This window comes from Mizuhopecten yessoensis, unplaced genomic scaffold, assembly GCF_002113885.1.
Source record: "Mizuhopecten yessoensis strain PY_sf001 unplaced genomic scaffold, ASM211388v2 scaffold11081, whole genome shotgun sequence".
Classification (NCBI taxonomy): Eukaryota; Metazoa; Mollusca; class Bivalvia; order Pectinida; family Pectinidae; genus Mizuhopecten; species Mizuhopecten yessoensis.
The window spans coordinates 251717-259514 of NW_018408870.1; positions in this window are offsets into that span (position 1 = coordinate 251717).

Here is a 7798-nt window from a genome sequence, read left to right on the forward strand (position 1 = left end):
TGAGCCACTAAAATTTTGCTACGGCTACATAAAATAAAGCAAAACTGATACAGGCATGTATACTGATAAAGAAATGTACCAGGACTTATTTGAAGTAGATACGTCTTGAGATGAGTTGGAAAATCAAATAGAAAATGAACTTAAAGAAAACAGAAAAAAATGAAAACACAAAAAGATAACATAACTAATTATATAAGAACACAAGATAATCTCGAACACACACGCATGCACTCTAACACCACATATGTGTCTACTGGCATGGGTTTGTTGGTTTATAAAATGTAGTTTATATTTGTTTTAAATTAATGTGCAGTTGGGCATTAAATATGATAACAAAGTAAACTAGTTCAAAGGATACAAATATATGGCATTTTGGTATTTCACAATAAATTATTAGTTTTTCAATAATTAAATAAATTATAACTATTGACTTACATTACTCCATCATACCTTAAGTGTCATGACCACATAAAGTCCCAGGGAGGACATTTGTTCAATCAACCGTGGTATATTATGTATAAATATATACAGTCGAATCTGTATTAAGCGACCACCCAAGGGAAATAAAAAAAAAATGGTCGTTTGATAAAAGTGGTCGTTTAATAAAGTTTGACCATATTTTGTACACACAACCGACTTTAACCAAACGCCTCTTCAACTGTAAACAGACCACCGCCCCAAGCGCACGTACAGGTAGTTTAAAACAACATCGTTCAACAGATCAGGTGAATAACTAAACAATAGTCGAGGGATAATTATAACAGTAAACAAACAACAAAGAGCGTTTGAAAAGAATTTTCATTTCACTCAAAACAAAATATCATAATCAATTTTATTTTTTATTTTTTATTTTATTTAAGTGTCACAAATATTTTACATATCGACCGAGACTTGTTGAAGTTTTTAACTTACACGACTGTGTTTTCGGTAATTACCATGATTTAAGCTTACCTAATCGTAAAAACGGTCGGGAGGAATGAAAAGTGGTCGCATAAAACAGATGGTCGTTTAATACAGATGGTCGCTTGAGCAGATTCGACTGTATATAAATTATCCACTATCAACAGAAATAATGAATTTATCTTACAGAATACAAACAATACCTCAACCACATACAGCTTGTATATTTAACTTAATTTAATCTATTCAAACCGTCCTGTAGCATTAACGTATTTATGCACTCAATCCATCAATTGGTTGTTCTGTAAATCAATATTATTAGTGTTACCATTTAGAATAGTACTAAAGATATTGTATTATGGAAATCTACATCATTTAATATAAGATCCTGCATAAGAGTTTGTCGTTCATCTTTATAGAGAGGACATTCAAAACAGAAATGGTAAGAGTTTTCAATTGCGTGACTACAAGGACAGTTTGGACTATTTTTCTAGTGATCTTTAAACAGATCATAGTTTAGTTGACTAGCACCATTTCTTAATTGACACATTTATATATTACTTTTTCGTGAACCAGAGTATTTAAATTCAGGTGTACATACATTTTGTTCTGTGTCCCCTACAATTGTCTTTTGTATTTTCCTTTTAAAAGTAATAAGATAAGTAATATTAGTTAAGTTATTTTTGGCACTGTTCCATATGTTCATCATATTGGGAAAAAAACTATTAGCATATAGCGTGGTTCTAGGAAGAGGCACATTGAAAATTCTTGAGTGCCTAAGATTGCGTATATTTTCTTCTGTGTTTAATATATATGGTTGAATAATTTCATGTAGATAATTTGGGGTTATTTTGTTTGTTATTTTAAAGAAGAAGATGTGTTTATGTTTAACCCTCCTATTCTATAAACTTTCACACCCTATTTCTTCATATAATATACAATGGCTAGTGCCTTTTCTTAGACCAGTAATTATCCTTAAGTTATAACATCAAACTGGATAGATTCCAAGAGATATTTTTTTTGTCTTGTACAGTTATCCCAAATAACACAAGCATACTCTGGGATGAATGAGTTCAGTATGTTTTCTTTGAATGTGTTAGCTTTTCTGGATTTTTTGGCTTGTTTTATATTTCGATTATCTTCAAATTGCCTCAGCCTAGAAAAAATAGCTCCCAGACAACACAAACCTCTCCTTTCCTATATTTTACATATTACTATTTTTGAAAATTGGACAAGAGACAATCCAACGTTGACAGAACACTGCCAAACCCAGCTTCATGACGTTTTAATCAAGTTTCCACAAGATCAATCCAACAGATACAAGAGCTGAAGAGAAAAGATGAAGACCAAACATGAATTATGAAGAGGAAAACATTTTTTTTACAATAAATACAGTTTGTAGAAGGACGAGTCGGGGCTCCGGGCAATCCACGCACTTAATCTGTATTTAGTGTGTCCCCGAGTCCCAACTCGTCCTATTACAATAAAAAAACATTTTTGTTTTTAATTTATAACACAATTATTATGTTTTGAGTCAGATGCAGAGGATAAGAAATCCTGTACCAGAAATCTATCATCAAATTAAATAAAATTGAATAAAATAAAATAAAGTAAAAACTAAATTAAACATACACAGAACTAATGGAGATCGTGCGATCATAGTTGCTCTGCATTACGAAACAAGTTATTAAAACTTATATATTATATTAATCACCTTTGTTGGCCTAGATGTTAGCGCGCTGGTGGAAACCGGAGTACCCAGAGAAAACCCACGCAGTCGGGCAGGAGAACCCATACCTTTTCACGTGGGTTCTCGTTGTTTTTCCTGCTTCCGGATATCGAGTTCTTCCTTGACCTCTTCTTGTTAAAGCATTTGGCTGTGGTTGTGTTGAGTCCAATCCTGGTCTGAAACTTGACAAGATTCATGTAATCTAAATAATTTGATCCTAATTTAAAGTCCCCTGTCTCACTACAGGCAAGACAAGCGATAATTCAGGTTGTGGTGTTTCATGCTAACAGCTTTGTTGCCTTAAATTCGTGTTTGTATATCAATTATAGCTGTAGACTGGACTAGGAAAGCACCGCTAATCACGTAGATCAGGTAAGAGTCACCGTTATATGATCGAAGGGCCATGGTTCGAATCCAGGGCTAGCTCCGAGGCATTTTTACTGGTCACAGCACTGTTGTTGATATCTGATTTGTTGATTTATTTTTGTTGTTTTGTTGAAACATTATATCTAAAGAACACTGACTGATTTTGCCTTGAAGTGAAATGTTTGCATCAATTTGACCTCATTTAACACTTGATGATCGACAACATGTTTTAAACTTAAGCGGTGTTAGTAAGTTTTGGGTTATCTGCCCTTATGTGGTGTCAGTACGTTTTGGGTTATCTGCCCTTGTGTGCCTTAGGAGGTGTCAGTACGTTTTGGGTTATCTGCCCTTGTGTGCCTTAGGCGGTGTCAGTATGTTTTTGGTTATCTACCCTTGTGTACCTTAGGTGGTGTCATTTTGTTTCGGGTTATCTACCCTTGTGTACATTAGGTGGTGTAAGTAGGTTTTGGGTTATCTACCCTTGTGTACATAAGAAGGTGTCAGTATGTTTTTGGGTTATCTGCCCTTGTGGGCCTTAGGAGGTGTCAGTACCTTTTGGGTTATCTTCCCTTGTGTTCCTTAGGCTGTGTCAGTTTGTTTTGGGTTATCTGCCCTGTGTGCCTTAGGCGGTGTCAGTATATTTTGGGTTATCTCCCCTTGTGTACATAAGAAGGTGTCAGTATGTTTTTGGTTATCTGCCCTGGTGTTCCTTAGGCAGTGTCAGTAGGTTTTGGGTTATCTTCCCTTGTGTACATAAGAAGGTGTCAGTATGTTTTTGGGATATCTGCCCTTGTGTTCCTAAGGCGGTGTCAGTATGTTTTGGGGTATCTGCCCTTGGGGTCCTTAGGCGGGGTCAGTATGTTTTTGGTTATCTATCCTTGTGTTCCTGAGGCGGTGTCAGTTTGTTTATGGGTTATCTGCCCTTTTGTCCCTTAGGAGGTGACAGTACCTTTTGGGTTATCTTCCCTTGTGTTCCTTAGGCGTTGTCAGTACGTTTTGGGTTATCTGCCCTTTGGGTCCTTAGGCGGTGTCAGTATATTTTGGGTTATCTGCCCTTTGGGTCCTTAGGCGGTGTCAGTATGCTTTGGGTTATCTGCCCTTGTCTTATGTGGTGTCAGTACGTTTTGGGTTATCTACCCTTGTGTACAAAAGAAGGTGTCAGTATGTTTTTGGTTATCTACCCTTGTGTTCCTTAGGCAGGGTCTGTATGTTTTTGGGTTATCTTCCCTGGTGTTCCTTAGGCGGTGTCAGTAGGTTTTGGGTTATCTTCCCTTGTGTTCCTTAGGCGTTGTCAGTATGTTTTTGGGTAATCAGCCCTTGTGTTCCTTCGGCGGTGTCAGTACGTTTTGGGTTATCTACCCTTGTGTTCCTTAGGCAGGATCTGTATGTTTTTGGGTTATCTTCCCTGGTGTTCCTTAGGCGGTGTCCGTATGTTTTTGGGTAATCAGCCCTTGTGTTCCTTAGGCAGGGTCTGTATGTTTTTGGGTTATCTACCCTTGTGTACCTTAGGTGGCGTCAGTTTGTTTTGGGTTATCTGCCCTGTGTGCCTTAGGCGGTGTCAGTATATTTTGGGTTATCTACCCTTGTGTTCCTTAGGCAGGGTCAGTATGTTTTTGGGTTATTAGCCCTTGTGTTCCTTAGGCCGTGTCAGTATGTTTTTGGGATATCTGCCCTTGTGTTCCTTGGGCGGCGTCAGTATGTTTTTGGGTTTTCTGCCCTTGTGTTCCTTATGTGTTGTCAGTATGTTTTGGGTTATCTGCCCTGTGTGCCTTAGGCGGTGTCAGTATTCATTTTGTTTCGGGTTATCTACAATTGTGTTCATGAGGGTGTGTAAGTAGGTTTTGGGTTATCTACCCTTGTGTACCTTAGGTGGGGTCATTTTGTTTCGGGTTATCTACAATTGTGTTCATGAGGGTGTGTAAGTAGGTTTTGGGTTATCTACCCTTGTGTTCCTTAGGCGTTGTCAGTACGTTTTGGGTTATCTGCCCTTTGGGTCCTTAGGCGGTGTCAGTACCTTTCGGGTTATCTGCCCTTGTGTCCCTTAGGCTGTGTAAGTACGTTTTGGGTTATCTACCCTTGTGTACCTTAGATGGTGTCAGTATATTTTGGGTTATCTCCCCTTGTGTACATAAGAAGGTGTCAGTATGTTTTTGGATTATAAGCCCTTGTGTTCCTTAGGCGTTGTCAGTACGTTTTGGGTTATCTGCCCTTGGGTTCCTTAGGCGGTGGCAGTACGTTTTTGGTTATCTGCCATTGTGTTCCTTAGGCAGTGTCAGTATGTTTTTGGGATATCTGCCCTTGTGTTCCTTGGGCGGCGTCAGTATGTTTTTGGGTTACCTGCCCTTTTGTACCTTAGGAGGTGTCAGTACCTTTTGGGTTATCTGCCCTTTGGGTCCTTAGGCGGTGTCAGTACGTCTTTGGTTATCTGCCCTTGTGTTTCTTAGGCGGTGTCAGTATGCTTTGGGTTATCTGCCCTTGTGTCCCTTAGGCTGTGTAAGTACGTTTTGGGTTATCTGCCCTTGTCTTATGTGGTGTCAGTACGTTTTGGGTTATCTACCCTTGTGTTCCTTAGGCAGTGTCAGTAGGTTTTGGGTTATCTTCCCTTGTGTACATAAGAAGGTGTCAGTATGTTTTTGGTTTATCAGCCCTTGTGTTCCGTAGGCGGTGTCAGTACGTTTTTGGTTATCTTCCCTTGTGTTCCTTAGGCGGGGCCAGTACGTTTTTGGTTATCTGCCATTGTGTTCCTTAGGCAGTGTCAGTATGTTTTTGGGATATCTGCCCTTGTGTTCCTCAGGCGGTGTCAGTATGTTTTTGGATTATAAGCCCTTGTGTTCCTTAGGTGGTGGTGGTGTCAGTACGTTTTGGGTTATCTGCCCTTGGGTTCCTTAGGCGGTGGCAGTACGTTTTTGGTTATCTGCCCTTGTGTACATAAGAAGGTGTCAGTATGTTTTTGGTTTATCAGCCCTTGTGTTCCGTAGGCGGTGTCAGTACGTTATTGGTTATCTGCCCTTGTGTAACTTAGGTGGTGTCAGTACGTTTTGGGTTATCTACCCTTGTGTTCCTTAGTCAGTGTCAGTAGGTTTTGGGTTATCTGCCCTTTTGTTCCTTAGGCGGTGTCAGTATGTTTTGGGTTATCTGCCCTTGGGGTCCTTAGGCGGTGTCAGTATGTTTTTGGGTTATCAGCCCTTGTGTTCCTTAGGCGGTGTCAGTACGTTTTTGGTTATCTGCCCTTGTGTTCCTTAGGCAGTGTCTGTATGTTTTTGGGTTATCTGCCCTTGTGTTCCTTAGGTGGTGTCAGTATGTTTTGGGTTATCTGCCCTTGTGTTCATTAGGCGGTGTCAGTTTGTTTTTGGGTTATCAGCCCTTGTGTTCCTTAGGTGGTGTCAGTTTGTTTTTGGGTTATCAGCCCCTGTGTTCCTTAGGCGGTGTCAGTACGTTTTTGGTTATCTACCCTTGTGTTCCTTAGGCAGTGTCAGTAGGTTTTGGGTTATCTGCCCTTGTGTTCCTTAGGTGGTGCCAGTACGTTTTGGGTTATCTGCCCTTGTGTTCCTTAGGCGGTGTCAGTACGTTTTCGGTAATCTACCCTTATGTACCTTAGATGATGTCAGTACGCTTTGGGCTACCTGCCCTTGTGTACATTAGATGGTGTCAGTTTGTTTTGGGTTATCTGCCCTTGTGTTCCTTTTTTTCCCTAAAACTTTTAAAATAACTTTAGTTTAGGTCAAAATATAGCTGTAACAAATTCTCAGGTCCCCGTGCTTGGATCCAGTCATACTAAATATTAAATGGTTAATCAAATCGTCCTATCCTGCCCAACTATAATACCTACACTGGAGAATCCATTAATTATGTCACTACAGAGGGAGATAAACTGCACTTTTAACGACTATATATACCTAAATCTACCTGGATTCGTTCTATATATACCTTGATCTACCTGGATTCCTTCTTTATATATCTAGATCTACCTGGATTCGTTCTATATATACCTAGATCTACCTGGATTCGTTCTATATAGAGTCATTATCAGAAATTGACCGATTTTCATTTTGATAAAAAATAAAAAACAACTTGTTTAAAAATACATTTTTATTAACCAAACTATTAGATCCAACATTGGATTAACTAAAACAAATTTCTGTAATTCAAAATAATTACGTTTTTTTTCTAAATATTTTTAAAACATTATGTCATATTCTACCAAAATGTCTGTGGTGTTACCAGTTTTTAAAATACATTTAAATATACAAAAAAAAAATATATAAATCAAATTCCCTTTTTTATTATTATTGTATCACAGCTAAAGCCAATTAAATATATAAATGTTGACAGAAATTCAGTTATTTTATAAAATAACAACTTTCCCCTTCTGAATCATATTTTTTTTAAATTTGCATACTTGTCAAATATGTTTGGTGGAACTTAAAGTGCAATGTCAGAAGTATTTTAGGTTCAATTATATTTAATATTGCCAATGACAATATTATCATTAATTTGCACAAGATAAATGATGGATTTAAGAGAGAAATACATTTTTTAGGTCAAATAACATGACAGACATTTTGGTAACATGAAAGACCTAAGTAACACCATAGACATTTGTATAGCATTAACATTAATCAAACATCATGAAATAACTAACAACAGTTTAAAATATTGACTGCAGCATATATATAATCATGGTTTTGAATGGATTTTCCATCCACAATTTTTCCAAATGATTTAGAGGAAACATCAATGAATAAAAATAATATTGGTAACATGATAGACATTATGTCTGTTATGTTACCAATAAAAAAAAAA